The following is an 18459-nucleotide window of genomic DNA, read 5'->3' as shown; positions in this document are numbered from 1 at the left end:
TCCGTGCCTCAGGGAGATTGAGGCGCTTTTTAAAAAAATGAATAATGACAATTAAAATTTAATAAAACATGTCCCCTCATATGACTGTGTCACACAAGATGGGACATGTTTTTAATTTCAAAATAAAGTTTTGATTTAATGTGTATGAGCTTTAGGAAACCTCATCCCGCTGGCGGATGAGGCTTCCTAAAAAATGTAAAGGCCGCTTGGCCTTTTCGCCTGCCCGCCAACTGTTAGGTTGGACGGGCAGCGTAAATTTCATGTTAATTACCTTGTTAATGGCCTTAATAGGCCTTTCAATTATCAGCGGGTGCGCAGCCGACTCTGGCATGCCCCCGCCGAACAAAATATCGCGTGAGTGTGCGATGATGTCAGGACGCACACCCGACGTCATCGAGTGTCTCATTATGCTCGGGCGTGTCGGGCGCGTGCCCACATGCTGAACGTAAAATTCTGGCCATTATGTTCATTTATTCAAGATGGTCTGAACAACTTTAGACTGGATCAATTGGTTAGCCAGATGTCTGTGTTCATAAACAGTTCAATAGAAGGACAACCATACCTCAAGCTGAAAAAAGAAAACAAAACAAATCAGAACACAGGTTTTCATGCGATTGGAAATGCACTTGAAGAAACCTGTCCCAGAAAGACCTTTCTCTGAACAGTATGCAACTAAAAAGTCACACATTTCCTTTAGAGTAGGGCTTAACTACATCCCACAGGAAACCCCTACATAGGAGGAAGCTGTCCTCCTGTGAAAGGAAGGGCAAAGCCCACTATTCCTACAAAACTGTAAAAACAAAAGTCCCCAATGGAGGAGTCCGGTATGCCTGTTTTGTCCTAAATTATGGAGTTTCAAAATGGTTATATTGCTAAAAAAAAACTTTCCAAGTGTTTTTTCCCCCTCAGAGAGCCTATGTTATTCCCCTTTAATGCAAAGTCAGTAAAAAGAGTCCAACTTTGACTTCATTCAGAATGTTGTCACATACGACAGGGTAAATTTAGCACTGCCATGCTCACAGAAAGGGGTTTTGCATCCCACTGAATTTACCCTACACTACATGTGTGTGGCAGGTTTTGTAACTGAACATCAGTGGGATCCTTTACTTTATATGCTGTGATTATGCCTTAAACAGATAATGCACACCAGTCATGGTGAGTGCAAGGTCAATCCTTTCTACAACACTAATCATAAAACAGAAATTAAAACACAGATGGCAGTCCTTTGAATTATCATGTTTGTACTAGCTTCTCATCAGAATCATCCATACTAATCCCATCACTCTGGCCTCTCCCCATATCTGTCACAGATTTATTTTATATTTGGGTGAATTCTTGTCAATAGCATACAATTGTTTTTAGATATTTGTATGCCAGCTGTGCAATGTGCTTTCTCTGTATAAGCTTTGACATCAAATATATATACTTGAATTATTTTCTTTCAGTACAAATGTAGCTTTTTGAAATTTTAACATAGGTCAATCTTTCCATAGAGCTATACAGTATACTGTGGTTTTGACAGTAAAGTGTGTGACAGAGTGGTATTGTAGCATTGCAATTCTAATCAAAATGCTGCAACCTGCAACAATGGAAAGGATGAGTTTTTTTAAACTCAACTGTACTTAAATAAAATTATACTGAACGTCGCTTCATAAGAATATAATTTACATATTAGGACTTCTTTTACTGTAGTCACAGCCTGGTTATTTCTAGAAGATACAGTTGTTACCTCTAAAAGTTATGAATATAAAACAAAGTTGAATAATTAGTGAGGGGGCAGTGGTGGAGAAAGTGGGAGGGTGGATCCAATGTGGTACTTTTGTGCTCCATATGTCAACAGCAATAGTAGACCTGAAAGAGAAATTACCAAAGTGACCCACTGAATTTAACCCAAGTTAACCCAGTTAAACAAAGAGGGAACTTGCATTTATATAGCGCCTTTCAAGACCTCAGAACATTCAAAATCTTTTAAAAGCAAATGATCACTGATAAAAATCCAAGCTACTGTGCAAGCCAATTTGAACACAAGAAGGTCCCACAATAGCAATGGAACAAATGAAGAATACTGAACAGGACACCTGAAGAATCCCCTGCTCCCTTGCTTTTCTTTAAATTGTATCTCGAGATCCTTTACGTCCACCTGAGAGGGCAGATGGGACCATCTTCCAAAACTGTAGCATTCTATCTAGATTATGTGGTTAATTCTTTGGAGTGGGACTTGAACCTTTGAACTTCTGACTCAGAAGTGAGAGTGCTATAACTGAGCCAAGGTTTCCACCTAAGGAAGAGAAGCAGTGAGTTCAGATAACCACTGAGGTAGAGTGCACTAAGTCTATGGAGAGTTTCGATAGCAAGCAACTGAATTTGGCAAGATGAAATGACAGGAGTATGGGATGGGGGTGGTCTGGTCTGGGACCTGCAGAGTTCTCAACAAATATTGCTGTTTATGGAGGGTGTAGAGAGAGGCCAGCATGGAAGAAATGGGAAAGGGCAAGACTCATGGCAATGAAGGAAAAGATTAAATATTTCAGCAGTGGTTGAGGAACACACAAGGGTGTTGATAGGTAATGTTGAAGAGGTGAAAGAAAAAGCTCTTGGCAACTTATGGAAAGTTGGTCAGCAGTACAGATCAGGATCAAACAGGACGCCAAAATTCCACTCCTCTAGGGTTAGTTTGAGGTGCCAACCACTGAAGTTGATGGAATGAAGGCCAGAGATATGTAGTTGCTGGCAGGAGACCGCGAAGATGGTTTCAATTTTATTAACATGGAACTGAAATAAATTTCTAATCATCTAGGAGTTGATGGGCATCAGTTGGAGAGCACAAAAACAGCATCAAAGTTGATGGTGGAGACAGAGAGGTTTAGTTAGTGTCATCAGCATATATGAGGGTACTGGTTGCATGCTTCCAAATAATATACGAAGATGCTATATAAATTCCACATGCTACATTACTCTAAGCTCAATAACTCCATATTACATTATACTAAAAGATGTGGTCTCACAAAGATTGACAACTTCCTGAATCTCCAAACTTCTAAGCAAAAAGCTAACCACCAACGAAGTAATTCACTTGTATATTCTCCTGAACTGTGGCCGTTTCACAGCTAATTCTTATTCCTGTGGTCAGAATGATCCATGCTCACTTTTGCAAGTTCAGCTTCTATGCCAAGAACGACAGGCAGATGCTGTAATTAAGGACTCAGATCCAAGATGGAAATACTTAACCTTACTGAACTACAAGTAACGTTACACTGGAATAGTTAAATCATTTTTATTAACATGAAACTGTCAGAAGACAAAGATCACTAGTGTTGTGTTTCAAAGTCTGTTAAAATTAATATTCACCTGGCACAGTACAGTAACAAGTAGAATACATTCCTTTGCTTGAAACACAAAACTCAACTGAATGCAAGGAGTGAATATATTGTCCCTGATGCCCGTTTTTATAATCAGTAGTCTTAATCAATTCCCCCTATAAATGTATTATTATTTTCACATATAGAGACTGATGAGGATTTTCACTTCTCCCTTTGTAAAAGCAAGTTTCAAATGGACAATTTGACAATTGGAAGACAGAGGCATTTTCCAAATGAACATGGTTGGATAACAAAAGAGGTTGTGAACTCAGAGTAAAAACAGCAATGAGGTAATTGGAAACAAAAACAGAATTACCTGGAAAAACTCAGCAGGTCTGGCAGCATCGGTGGAGAAGAAATCAGTTAATGTTTCGAGTCTTCATGACCCTTCGGCAGAACTGAGTATAGTTAGGAGAAAAGTGAAATATAAGCTGGTCTAAGGTGGGGGGGTGGGGGGAGAGAGAAGTTGAGGGTGTGGTGATTGTGGAGAAAAGCAAGCAGTGATAGGAGCAGATAATCAAAAGATGTCACAGACAAAAGGATCAAAGAGGTGTTGAAGGTGGTGCTAATTAAGAATGGAAGACAGGATACTCAAGGTACAGCTCTAGTGGGGGTGGGGTGGAAAGGGGTGGGGTGGAAAGACTAACAAAGTTTTAGTTTTAGATTTAAAAATAATGGAAATAGGTGGGAAAAGAAGAATCTAAATAAATTATTGAAAAAAAAGGGAGGGGGGAGAAACGGGGTGGGGATGGGGGGAGGGGGAGTTTAAGATCTAAAGTTGTTGAATTCAATATTTAGCCCGGAAGGCTGTAAAGTGCCTAGTCGGAAGATGAGGTACTGTTCCTCCAGTTTGCGTTGGGCTTCACTGGAACAATGCAGCAAGCCAAGGACAGACATGTGGGCAAGAGAACAGGGTGGAGTGTTAAAATGGCAAGCGACAGGGAGGTTTGGGTCTTTCTTGCGGACAGACCGCAGGTGTTCTACAAAGCAGTTGCCCAGTTTGCGTTTGGTCTCTCCAATGTAGAGGAGACCGCATTGGGAGCAACGAATGCAGTAGACTAAGTTAGGGGAAATGCAAGTGAAATGCTGCTTCACTTGAAAGGAGTGTTTGGGCCCTTGGACGGTGAGGAGAGAGGAAGTGAAGGGGCAGGTGTTGCATCTTCTGCGTGGGCATGTAATTGGGGTAGGTAGGAATTACCTGTCATATCAAAGATTTTCCCTTGACTGGCTTCCAAGCTCTTTAAATAGTGTGAAACCAGATGCAAAGTACCACAGCCTCCTCACCTGATCTTGACAAGCACTTGGCAAGGTGTGAAAAGTCAAAGTAAATTCCTGTCCTTTGCATTTTAGTCACCATGTTTAACAACACCTATAGGTGACCTCTGCTACCAGACCAACAGCCACTCGAAGGTGCACAATCACAGGCTCAAAATAACTTTCCTTTTGTCTTTATAAGGAATGGGCCAGGCCTTCAATGGACACCCAGGGAAAAATATCCCAAGAACTGCAACTCGATGAACCGTAGGAAGGGGGGAAAAGAGCATGCATTCCTTTCCTACACGGACTGAATGTTGGCATTTAATCCACTGACCACAAATGCCTTTAAAAAGTTACTCCATCTGGAGCATACATGTCAGAAAAATAGAACAACTAAACAGACTTTGCCTATTCAAGCTTTACTGCTTGGAAAGTATTTTCCCACCAATGCATCAGCAGACACAACATTCAACCCCAACATGGGTTCGATGTGAACTCAACATCGTTAACACAGTCAATGCCGTGACTACTGGTGTAACCTTTCAGGATTCCTCTCCGTTAGCAAAAGCACTACCGACTCAAATAAGCACATTATTGCAAAAACTAGACCAAGAAAGTACAAGGGTGCATTGTTAATATTCTGCAGTTTATTTTAGTTGTATAATAATGCCTTCAGCTAAAGCTGTAATTTTTACATTCCTGTAAGCACCAGATAGGGCAGATTCAGATCTGACCCACCCAATAAGCACCATTCACATTTTTGTCCAGTAATAGCTTCAACAAACTGTACTCCCAAAATAGGTTTGTTTTACAATAAAGGTATGATAGAGCCATCTGTGCAATAAATCAGCCTAAAAACCAAAAAGATTGAGACATGCTCATGAGGGACATGACTATCGGTTACTGTGAAAGATCAGAGTGGTGGAGGATTTTTACAATCAGCTGCACTTAAGTGGGCCTCACTGTAAATAGAGATCGTGATCATCTTTGAAAAACAAAGGTTAAATTTATATGTCAAAATCCCAAAGAGAGTGAGAGTGTGTGTGAAGGAAATGCTAACACAAACCTGTTGGGCTTGTTTCCTTGTTATCAGTTATACCTAATTTTTATTAAAGCAACATCCAAAAAAGACTCAAAAAAATTATTTAGGGAAAAGCATTTCAAGTAAGAGGCATTTATGGTCATTGCGTCAGCCGTGGCTCAGTTGGTAGTACTCTCACCTCTGAATCATATGGTTCCAGGTTCAAGTACCACCCCGGGTTTGAACACAAAAATTGAAGCTGGCACTGCAGTGTAGTAATGAAGGAGCACTGCACTGTCGGAGATGGCGTCTTTTGGATGAAATGTTAAACCGAGGCCTCACCGCCTGTTTGGACAGATGTAACAAATCCCGTGGCACTCTATCGAAGAGCAGGGGAGATATCTCCAGTGTCCTTGCCAATATTTATCCCTCAAATCAACATTTCAAAAATAGATTATCTGGTCATTATCACACTGATGTTTATGGGAATTTGCTGTTTGCATATTTGGCTGCCAACATTAAAACAGTGACTGCATTAGTACTTCATTGGCTACACTTTGAAACATCCAGTGGTTGTGAGAAGTGCTATATAAATGCAAGTTTAGTGGATTACAAATGGAAACAAAATGGACCACTGATTTATAAATCAATAGTTTTAATATTATTTAGGTTGTAGTAGTGCGTAGGTCATAATGGAACTTAGCAATCTAAGAGCAGTCAGTAGACCCTGGTTAAACTGCAGATTGACAGCCATCACAGCACATTGACAACAGAGTTCTGAGCACATGTGCATCAATGCACACGCTAAGCTTTAGAGGGCAGGTGGAAGGGGGAACAACAGACTTTAAGTTAATGTCTAAAACATTTTTCAGTGTTGGCCATACACTCATCAAGATAGGCAAACGTGGCAGAAATAAAACTACCCCATTTCTACATATTGGTAGTGAAAAGCAGAAATAGCAAAACCATAAATATTTCCACCCTCGATAGATGTGTGTCGATCATTAACCTGAAGTCACATAGAAATAAGCTAACTGAATACACCAGTCATCCTGGTGCTGATTTTGATTACCTGTTGTAAGCTATTGGTTACATTAAAAGAGGAAACTTGAAATGCTAATAATGCAGACTTTCTGCATATCAACTTCTTGGACTGAGATTTCAACAAAACATCCTGTCCAGTAGAGCCCCTCCCTGATGGTTCATTCTGCACAATTAAAAATTTTGCCTAAAGCACATGTCACAATTTAGAAGTGTCTTTTTTTGGATTGGTTCAAATTTTCCAAGAACCAGTGAAAAAAAACTTAATATCCGCCTACTGCCCTTGTCTATCACCATATCTTTCACAAGCTGCTATTGTACCCCAGCTCAAGTGTGAACAATAACACGGCTTATTGCGAAACAGAAAATTTAAATTTGAAATATAACCCGATTATAATTAACATTATTATTAAAAAAAAGATGAATGAAATGGAAAAGTGAATTCCATCTACCTGCCTTTCTCATTTCATGACATGGAGATTTTTATTTTTTTAAATAAAAATTGTGAGCAGCTAAACCAGGCAGCTAACTGCAAGAGGGAGACAAAACCTTTCCAAGCAATATGGCACAGCATTCATTAAGGAACTGTAAAGGTACATTATTATGAAAAATGCAAACTAAAATGCAACCCAAAAGCATTGTTTTAAAAATAATGGATTCTTTTATATGAACAAAGACAGTTATTCATTTCTTCAAGTCATTATTTTTTCTAACTTGCATGCAATAGAATTCTCCTTATAATAGGCAACTCAATTTCCAGCCTCTACCAATGTAATTTGACAATTTTAAGTTAGAGCATACTGAATTAACAGCCAGAAGTACTTGCAAACCTGCAGGAAAACGTATAGATTTTGCTTGCTACCTCCTCCTCTTGATCAGGAAGCAAGGTCAGAAATCAATTATAAGCATGGACCTACTTTTCACTGGCCTTCAAAAAAGTGGATTATGAGTGCACAAAACAATGCAATGACACAAGACCACGCAGTCATCATTGGATTGATTGGCTACCCACAACAAACATGAAAATAATCAGCACTGAATATATAACAACTTTTACTGCTATGCTGTGCATGAGGTGTTTAGGTTTAATGGGCAATGTTTGTTTTAAATATAAAAATATGCAAAACAATCTACAACATAACAATACACAATAAAATGTTATAATTAGAAACTGGCCTAAAGGTAACTGAAAACTGCTTTAAGTAATTGGTAAGAAGAGATACTATAGGATTTAACAAGAGATGTGTTGCAACACACCTGAAAATATTTCCCATCTTGCCCCTAGTGATGGGTGCAACAAATCAACCTCATTGAAATACACTCAAATGAGTGATGCATAAACCTGCTGTTCTAGCCAATGCAGAATATTTCTTTAACACTTATGAACAAATATTTTCTGTTCAAGAACAAAAATTAGCAACCACAATATCTGGGAAATAAGTAATCTGGATTCAATAGTGTCATCCATTCCTTCAGAGCAAGAGACACACTTTAAATACACCAAGAGAAACAGCTAGTCGAAGACTAATGATACATTTTTTAAAAATCCCCATATGTTCATATAATAGCTTGACACATTTGATTAAGAAAAGCCTTGATTTTAAAATTCTCAACCTTATTTTGAAATCCCTCCATGGCCTCGCCCCTCCCTAACTTAGCAGTCTCCTCCAGCCCCACAGATACTGAAGCAGTCCATGTCCACATGCACAAGACCTGGACAACGTTCAGGTTTAGGCTGACAAGTGGCAATTAATATTTGCCTTTGTCACTGGATCAAAATCCAAAATTCATTCCTGACAGGGAGGTGGTGGCATAATGGTAATGTCACTGGACTAGCGATCCAGAGGCCAGGCTAATGTTCTAAGGACACTGGTTCAAATCCCACCACAGCAGCTGAATTTAAATTCAATTAATAAATCTGGAATTATAAAGCTAGTCTCAATAATAGTGACCATGAAACCATTATCAATTGTTGTAAAAATCCACCTGGTTAGGGCCCTTTAGGAAAGTGAATCTGCCGTCCTTACCTGGTCTGGCCTACATGTGTAGCAATGTGGTTGACTCTTAACTGCCCTCTGAAATGGCCCAACAAGCCATTCAGTTGTATCAGTTACACGGCCTAAAAGGAATGAAGTCGGACGGACCACCTGGCATTGACCTAGACACCAGAAAGAATGGCACATCCAGCCTTGTCAACCCTGCAAAGTCCTTCTTACTAACATCTGGGAGCTTATGCCAAAATTGGGAGAGCTGTCTCACAGACTAGTCAAGCAACAGCCTGACATAATCATAACCCATGGATTCAAAAAGTATAGTCAATGTCCCAGACGCCACCATCACCAGCCCTGGGTATGTCCTGTCCCACCTGCAGGACAAACCCACCAGAGGTGACAGCACAGTGTTATACAGTTGGGATGGAATTGCGTTGTGAGTTCGAAGCATCGATTCTGGACCTCATGAAGTCTCATGGTATCAGGTCGAATATGAGCAAGGAAACCTCCTGCTGGTTACCATCTACGGTCACCCCCATACTCTCAGCTATGAGTCAGTACTCCTGCATGCTGAACACCAATTTGAAGAAGCACTGAGGGTAGCAAGGGCACAGGATGTACTCTGGGCGAGGAACTTCAATGTCCATCGCCAAGAGCGGCTCGGTAGCATCACTACTGACCGAGCTGGCAGAGTCCTGAAGGATGCAGCTGCTAGACTGGGTCTGCAGCAAGTGGTGAGGGAACCAACAAGAGCGAAAACCTACTTTACCTCATTGTCATCAATCTACCAGTTGCAGATGCATCCGTCCATGACAATATTCATAGAAGTGACCTCTGCACAGTCCTTGTGGAGACGAAGTCCCATCTTCAAATTGCAGATCCCCACCATCGTGTTTTGTGGCACTACCACCATGCTAAATGGCAAACAGATCTAACAACTTAAAGCTGTTCATTCATGAGGCGCTGTGGGCCATCAGCAGCAGAATTATATAAACCACAACGTGCAACCTCATAGCCCTGCATATCCCTCAGTCTGCCATTATCATCAAACCAGCAAATCAACCCTGGTTCAATGAAGAGTGCAGGAGGGCATGACAGGAGCATACTTAAAAATGAGATGTCAACCTGGTGAAACTACAACACAGGACTACTTATGTGCTAAACAGCAGAAGCAGCAAGTGATAGGCAGAGCTCAGCAATCCCATAACCAACAGATCAGATCCAAACTTTGCAGTCTTGCCACATCCAGTCATGAATGGTGGTGGATAATTAAACAACTCACTGGAGGAGGCAGCTTCACAAATATCCCCACCCTCAATGATGGGGGAGCGCAGCACATCAGTGTAAATGACAAGGCTGAAGTATTTGGCACTACTGGCTGAAGATGGTTGCGAGTGGATGATCCATCACGGCCTCCTGTGGAGGTCCCCAGCATCACAGATGCCAGTCTTCAGCCAATTCGATTCACTCCATGTGATATCAAGAAATGGTTGAAGGCACTGGATAGTACAAAGGCATGGGGCCCTGACAATATTCAGGCAATAGTACTGAAGATTTGTGCTCCAGAACTAGCTGTGCCCTAGCCAAGCTGTTCCAGTACAGCTACAATACTGGCATCTACCTGGCAATGTACAAAATTGCCCAGGTACATCTTGTACACAAAAAGCAGGACAAATCCAACTCAGCCAACTACTATCCCATCAGTCTATTCTCGATCATCAGAAAAGTAATGGAAGGGGTCATCAACAGTGCTATCAAGCGGCACTTACACAGCAATAGCCTGCTCACTGTCACTCAGTTTGGGTTGCGCCAGGGTCACTCAGCTCTTGACCCCATTACAGCCTTGGTTCAAACATGGACAAAAGAGCTTAACTCCAGAGGTGAGGTGAGGCGGGGTGAAACTGTCCATGACATCAAGGCAGAGTGTGGTATCAAGGAGCCCTACCTGGAGTCAATGGGAATCAGGGGGAAGTGCTCCACTGGTTGAAGTCATACTTAGCACAAAGGGTGACAGTTGGGGATGTTGCAGGCCAATCAATCATCTCAGTCCCAGGGCATCATTGCAGGGGTTTCTCAGTGTACTGTCCTCAGCCCAACCAACAGCTGTTTCATCAATGACCTTCCCTCCATAATAAAGTCAGAAATGGGTATGTTTGCTGATGATTGCACAATGTTCAGCACCATTTACAACTCCTCAGATACTTAAGCAGTCCGTACCCATATGCAACATGGCCTGGACAATATTCAGGTTTGGATTATAAGTGGCAATTAACATTCGTGCCACTCAATTGCCAGGCAATGACCATCTCCAACAAGAGAGAATCCAACCATCTCCCCTTGCCATTCAATGTCATTGTCATCGTTGAATCCCCCCATCAACAGCCTGGGGATTATCATTTCTCCAGAAATTGAACTAGTATAGCCATAAATACTGTGGCTACGAGAGCAGGTCAGAGACTGGGAACTCTGTGGAGAGCAACTCACCTCCTGACTCCCCAGAGCTTGTCCACCATCTACAAGGCACAAGTCAGGAGTGTAATGGAATATTCTCCACGCCAGGATAAATGCAGCTCCAACAACACACAAGAAGCTTGACGCCATCCAGGACAAAGCAGCCTGCTTGATTAGCACCCCATCCACCACCTTAAAGATTCACTCCCTCCATCACCACCACACAGTGGCAGCAGTCTGTACCATCTACAAGATGCACTGCAGTAATTCACCAAGGCTCCTTCAACAGCACCTTAATCCCGTGACCTCTACCACCTAGAAGGACAAGGGCAGCCGATGCATGGGAGCATCACCACCTGCAAGTTCTTCTCCAAGCCACACAATATCCTGAGTTGGAACTATATTGCCGTTCCTTCACTGTCGCTGGATCAAAATCCTGGAACACTCTCCATAACAGCACTGTGGGTGGACCTACACCACACAGACTGCAGTGGTTCAAGAAGGCAGCTCATCACCACCTTCTCAAGGGTAATTTGGGATGAACAACAAATGCTGGCCTAGCCAGTGATGCCCACATCCTGTGAAAGAATGAAAAAAACCCTTCAGTATATATGTGCTCCTCTCTTTCTTACCTCTTCAGCATCCTAATTTTAATTCTTCCATTACTGTCAGCCATGCCTTCAGCATGATGGGCCAAAAGATCTATGTTGCATCATTCTAACTATGATTTTAAACTTAAGCAATAAGAGGTGGAGGCTATTTCCATTTCTTATATCTTACAGAATTTCTATACTTTATTTGAAGCATTTGGATTTCCATTGCTTAATCCCTTAATTCTTGGTACTTATTGGTTACAAAAATCAGGAAAAGGGGCACTTTTTTTATTCTTTCATGGGATGTGGGTATCGCTGGCAAGGTCAGCATTTGTTTCCCATCCCTAATTGCCCTTCGAAATGACCTAACAAGGTTAGTTTGAGAGCAGTTAAGAGGCAACCACATTGTTGTGGGTTGAGAGTTACATGTAGGCCAGACCAGGTAAGGATGGCAGATTTCCTTCCCTAAAGGACATTAGTGAACCAGATGGGTTTTTGCAACAATCGATAATGGTTTCATGGTCACTATCACTGAGGCTAGCTTTATATTCCAGATTTATTAACTGAATTCAATTTCCAACAGCTGTCATGTAGGATTTGAACCCATGCCCCCAGAACATTAGCCTGGGTCTCTGGATCACTAGTCCAGCAACAGCAACACTATGCCACCATCGCCCCTGTAACAGAAGGTTGGTTGATGGACATGATGGATTAGGGATGCTGGGCATTTTGAAAAGCATCTGAAATTCAGCAGTTATTGGAATTGACTCAGACCCTAGAAGAATAGGAGGCATAGGAAATATAATGTTATATTGGTGTTTTAGTGGGTGGTCTGAAGATATTCAGCTTGATATCTACTGTTAGTGTATCGGAAGAACATGGTTACACTACATTTAATTTGTGTTACTCATGCTTGGTGCCATTACTAGCTGCAAAGCAGAAAAAAAACAATGTTCAAACTTCCCCTAGTTCCAGCATTCCTCAACTCTGAACTGCACAAAATGATCAGATAAAGCATATAATGACCTATAGAGAACTTAGTCACTGCTCTAATGAATTGAGAGAACAACTAGGTTTGGAACGGCGTGAACTTACCCCAATTGTAAAAAGCGGCCAATATTCAAAATTATTTTTGTTTTAAAAGCACAGATTCCCAAATTTTATTGGTTTATAATTTGTTATTCTGCTAATAGTATCACCTGACTTTTTGACAGAAGACAAAAGGTAAAGTAAGCAGTGAACCCATGTGTGCAGCAGAAAAATAGTTCACAAAATCAGCATCCCTTCTACACAAATATAAAATTCATAACGTCTCAAGAACACAGTAACTTTTATTCTTGACTTTCAACCACATAGGTTTTGGCACGACAGATGGACCTAACATGTAAATATCATTAGTGAAAGGTAAGAGTGAAAGAACATAAATTGCATCAATGTCATGAAATGACATCCATTGGTTTAGGTAATGTCTATGCAGAAAGTAGATATTCCTGGAAAATATCAATGTCAGACCAGTATAAAGCTATAGCCACACAAAGAGAATAAAATCTGGAAGTAATTCCTCCCATAATTTTAGGATTATTTTTAGAACTTGAGCTAAACCAAATCCAGGAAAAGCAAATCCAGGAAAGACTTCATACAAAGAGTTGCGAGAATGTGAAACACATTGCCCCAGAGGGCCTTGGATGCAAATTCAGTTCGTGTTTAAAAAGGGTTACAGATAAGTAGGAAATAAAGGTATTAGGGATACAAGGAAAAGGCAGCGAATTGGGATTAAAAAGAAGGCTGCCATGGCTAATATTGAGCAACCTCAACAGATGTTCTACTTCTGCACATATGCCCCTAAAGGACATTAATAGAGTAAGATTTCCTTTTCATTTTTCTGCCTCTTTTATTTCTCCTCGAGCCATTGACAGATAGATGTGGCGAAGATTATCTATAAAAATTGGAACTGCTATCAAATGAATCTGTAGTTCAGCTAACACCACACAAAAAAGGGTTTTCTATTCATTATTTTGTCCAGCTTCCAACATGTGTGTTCAATACACAAACATTCAAATGCATTCTTTCCCAAAGCACCAATTCTTCATAATTCTATAGTGGGGGGTTCATATTAGTTATTCAGAGCAATGTGGCAGCCAGCACCTCGCTTCCTAACATTATGCATTGGCAAATATAAACACTCTCACCAAAAGTTGCTAATGGCTGCCATCTGAGGATGTAAAATATTCCTTTGAAACTTATGTCTTCCTTGGCCATAGAACTATAAAAGTAAAATATTAGGAGAAGTAAATATCTGAAGATTGCTCTGTGCCTTAAATACAAATTTCCCAAAGCCTGGAGTTAGTTGGTTAAGAGCAAATTTGCAAATGACAGGAAAATTCTTAGGATTAAAAAAAAGTATTTTTGTAACCTGTTTATCATGATGCACAGGATTTGCGCAAGGAAAGAACCTATGTTTTGAAAACAAACTAGGTTGACTTAATAAAACACACAACTAAAAAGGCAGGTTTTAAAGAGAAACTAATGTTAATAAGTCGTTAATCTTTTCCCAAGGAACCAGACCAAAAGGGAGCTAATTCCCAGAGATTTTATAGCTACAAAGCATGTAAAATACAGGCACATCTGCCTCCAAATATATTGAAAGCATTTCAAGATCTTTGTGTATCATTATTATACTACAGTGTATAAGACAAGAAGAATTCAGTCCAGTGCAAACTTTCATCTCGCGATGCTGTAAGGCAACAATAAGAAGAAAAGGAAGATTGGAGATGGGGCGGCAGTCTGTAAGACAAAGGGTCAATTTTTTTTTGATGAGGGGTTGAAGATGGCAGTTTTGAAAGAGGTGGGGTGGGGGGGGGGGGGTGGTGGTGGTGGTGGTGGTGGGGGGAGAGAGAAGCATTTGAGGAGGGAACCATTTAAAACATCAATTAGCATGGGGTCCAGAAAAGGAATTGAGAGATGGACAAGAATCTAAATGGAAATGCTATGGCACGGGAAGCCCAAACTTGGTGGGAAAGAGTCAGGGTGTGAGCAGGTGAGGACAAACAGATGGCGGTTCAACAGATAGTCTCAAGCTTAATGACACAGAACTCCATGAGTTTAGTGATCTTGTTACTGGAGGCTGGAAACAGCAAGGAAGAGTCTGTAAAGAGATAACTGGCAGCGGGAAAAAGAAAACTGGAGTTATATTTGCTCTCCAGAATGATTCTGAAATAGTGGGCCATTTTTTGTGGAGTGAGTTTCAACAGCTCTTGATGTGGTTAATCTAGCTAAAGCAGTTAACCACTAGATATGCTCATGTTTGTACTTCTTGGACTTAAGCAAGTAAAGATAAAAGTCATATCAGCGCAGTGACTGGGTTGACACACTGCAAAATACCATATATGTGGGAATGTTATTAATGAGGAGTAGAACAATGACTTAATTTTGAACACTATGTTAATGTTAAGTTTCCAAGGTTACATGTGACCAGGTTACCACTCTTCACCAATACAGATCTTTAGCTCTATGAACATCCGTAGAGTGAATATTTTCACTTGCTGCACTGACCATCCTTACTGGAGTGACTGACCATGTGGGTAAATTTCTGGGTCATTTTGTGTGTTATATACCTGCACCCAGCACGGATGGGCAAAAAATTCCAGCCTTACCACCAACGCCCCACTTCTGGGAGGAGGGGGATGGACTGAGGGGGGCGGTGGTGGAAGAACCAGTGGTGCCAATTTTGATACTACTGAATGACTTTCTAAGCCACTTCAGGCTGCAGCTAAGGGTCAACTGTGTTGGTGTGGGACAGGAGTCACAAATAAGCCCAGGTCTTATTCTGTAAAAGGGCATTAGAGAGAATCAGTTGGGTTTTTATAACAGTCCAGCAGCTTCATGGTCGCTTTTATAATGTCAGCTTTTTACTTACAGGTTTTTAAAACCGAATTAGGATTCTCACACTGGTTACTAGTGAAGATTTCTGGATTACTAAATCAGTAACCTAACCACTATGCTGCTGCACCTATAACTATGGCCCCAGGTCTTTATTTATAGTTTTCAATAATTAAAGGAAGCATTGGTGATTATTTACAGTGTTAAAGTATGGGTTTGTGCTATCAAAAATGGACAACTGCCAGTGACAATACAATGTGTTTGTGGCAGTTAGGCAGATTACAAATTTTGAATCTTTAAAACAAAACACAAACTGCAAGGCACTCAGGGGTACTGCCTGAAGCAGCTACGCAGCAATCATACCACATAGCCCAAACCATGGCCACAAATCTCTGATTACCAACACAATCTGGAGCGTGTTACTTCATAAATGGAGCATTACACTAGTTTCAGATCACATGGTCTCTAATATCTGGTGGGCTATGAAACCACAACCACTTATAGGCCTGAATTTTTCCCTCGTTGGACGCATGCGATCAGCGGGCCTGGGAGCGGTCAGGAAATGGGCTCCTGACCGATCGGCCCCTGGCCACATTAACTGGCCAACCAGAGTGAAAGACACGCCGAAAAGCTCAGTACTGTCGGTGGTGGGAGGGGGTGTGCAGAAAGAGGGCAGCGCACAATGTCACCGCGGGCGCGGGCAAGTGCTTCGAGAGAGCTCTCTGAAAGCCGACAGCTGCCTCAGGAAGCTACAGACCTGCAAATAATAAAATAAAACACATAAAAGCTGTAAAAAAAAAGTCTATGCAGCACAATCAAGCAACTGAAAGCATACCTCAAAAATACTGCCCCTAGATATCACTTTTTATTTTATCTCTTAACGGAGATTTCATCCCGCCCTTGGATGAGGTTTCGTCAAAAATGTAAAGGCCGATTCACCCATCCACCAACCGTAAGATTGGATGGGCTATGAAAACTCACTGACAATTGCGCCGCTGATGGGCTTAGTGGCCCGTGGGCTGGCTTCCGACTGCCACGCGCACCCGCCGAGCGAAACGTCCCGTGAGTGCACAATGATGTTGGGATGCTCACCCCATCATTATCTCACATGGGGCAGAATTTTCGGGTTGGTGAGCGGGGGGGGGAGGGTGGGGGTGGCCCGCTCACCGACACGTAAAATGACGCGCGGTGAAGTCAGGCGTGCGTCCTGACATCACCACGCGTCATTTAGGTTTCCAGTTCGGCAGGTGTGCAGCCAACTCGGCTGCGCACCCGCCAAACTGTCAAAGGCCTATCTTAATAGCCTGTTAAAAAATCTAATTGAAATAATTAAATGAGCTGCCTGTCCAACCTTAAGGTTGGCGGGCAGGCGAAGAGCCCAGGCGGCCTTCGCATTTTTCATGGAACCTCACTCACGGGCAGGATGAGGTGTCATGAAGTGTTTAAAAATTCAATAAAATTGTTTTTTTTAAAATTCATTGTCATGTCCCAGTTCTGGTGACACTGTCACATAGGGGGGCATGTTTTAAAAGTTTTTCATTTCTTTATTTAGATGTTTAAAACTTAAACAAATCTCCCTGAGGTACCTCTGAACCTCAGGGAGATTTCTGTGCTCTTTCGCGCGCAAGCGTGAAAGAGCGCAGGCCCCGACTCAGGGAATCCCCCCCCACCTCCCCACCTTCTGCACAGGGAGTGCTCAGCGCTTCCAGGTGCGTGTCACACTGGGCGGACCTTAATTGGCCCACCCACGTAAAATGGCGGTGTGGCTCCAATCGGGTTCGCGCCCACCCCCACACAAAGCCCCGACGGGGTGGAATTTTCTGCCCGTGGTTTTATGCCCATTCGGGTTGGGTGCGCGCCCACTCACGAAACGTAAAATTCTGCCCATAATTTAAGTTGCTTAACAACACAAACGAGGCTACATCTGGCAGATGACCACAGCCCTAAGTCAATGCTGCAGACGTTTTATTTTCTTCAGGATCACACTTCACACTGAGGTTGCAGGTATGGACTGATAAGTGGTTACAGTTTTAATAATAAAAACAAATTAAGTTTCTTCTTATTCATGAGTTGGAGCCACACCCTGTACTGAGGTTGGGATCTGTACATCCCAGCTACACACTAAATCACCACAACAGAACATTAAATGAATCAGGACCACACCCTAGGCTTTGTAAATTAATGGGTGGAGAATAACCCAGATTTGCAATCAGTAAAAGGTGTGCGCGCGTGGTTTTAGATGAAATGAATTAGGACAACGCCTCAAACAAAAGTTTATAACTGAGTCTTCCCTCAGCAACATATGCAGTGTGACACAAATGTCCTTTCAGAGCAGGATTTTTTCACTCCTATTCCTCTTGTTTGTATTCATTCATTGATTAATTTATTGCTTTCATTCTTCTCCACAAATCTAGCTCTAACAACAGCTCTATTTCCGCATTATTCTGACTGGTGTAAACCTGCTTCACTTTTGTTATCTGTCTTCCTGCACAGTCTTTTATCCATTGATCTCTGGCAATACAAGCATCGCCTCATACCAATTTCTGCTGGGCAACAGAATAGTTTAATTTCCTAGCACTCTATAAGCACCTCCCATGCACCACAATAGGAAGTGTTCAGATACTAAGTGGATCATTAATGTTAATTAATAGTTTAATAAATGGCTGGGCCAGTCCCCATTTTAAAAATTAATTTATTTTCTTGTGGCTCCCACAACTTGTGGCTTTCTGAATTATTCAAACCTCTGGTCTGTGGTGATTATTGGGGCAAGTGATTAAGTGTTAAGTAAACTATGTGCTCCTCTCTGCAGATGCTGCCAGACCTGCTGAATTTTTCCAGGTATTTTTGTTTTTGTATACTCACAGTGA

At 41.6% G+C, this 18459-nt stretch overlaps 2 protein-coding genes across 2 annotated transcripts in view; one reads left to right on the top strand and one right to left on the bottom strand.

Moving 5' to 3' along the window:
* The window catches only part of LOC144682684 (mitochondrial ornithine transporter 1-like), a 305919-nt gene that overhangs the window by 99445 nt on the left and 188015 nt on the right, over nucleotides 1-18459 (top strand). The window lies entirely within an intron of this gene.
* Nucleotides 1-18459, bottom strand: part of LOC144682679 (forkhead box protein O1-like) — a 93698-nt gene that overhangs the window by 22564 nt on the left and 52675 nt on the right. The gene's annotated exons all lie outside the window — the stretch shown is intronic.

The sequence above is a fragment of the Cetorhinus maximus genome, chromosome 7, assembly GCF_964194155.1.
Source record: "Cetorhinus maximus chromosome 7, sCetMax3.hap1.1, whole genome shotgun sequence".
Lineage (NCBI taxonomy): Eukaryota > Metazoa > Chordata > Chondrichthyes > Lamniformes > Cetorhinidae > Cetorhinus > Cetorhinus maximus.
Note: the sequence above shows the minus strand (reverse complement) of the source record. Positions and strands in the feature narration are given on the sequence as shown.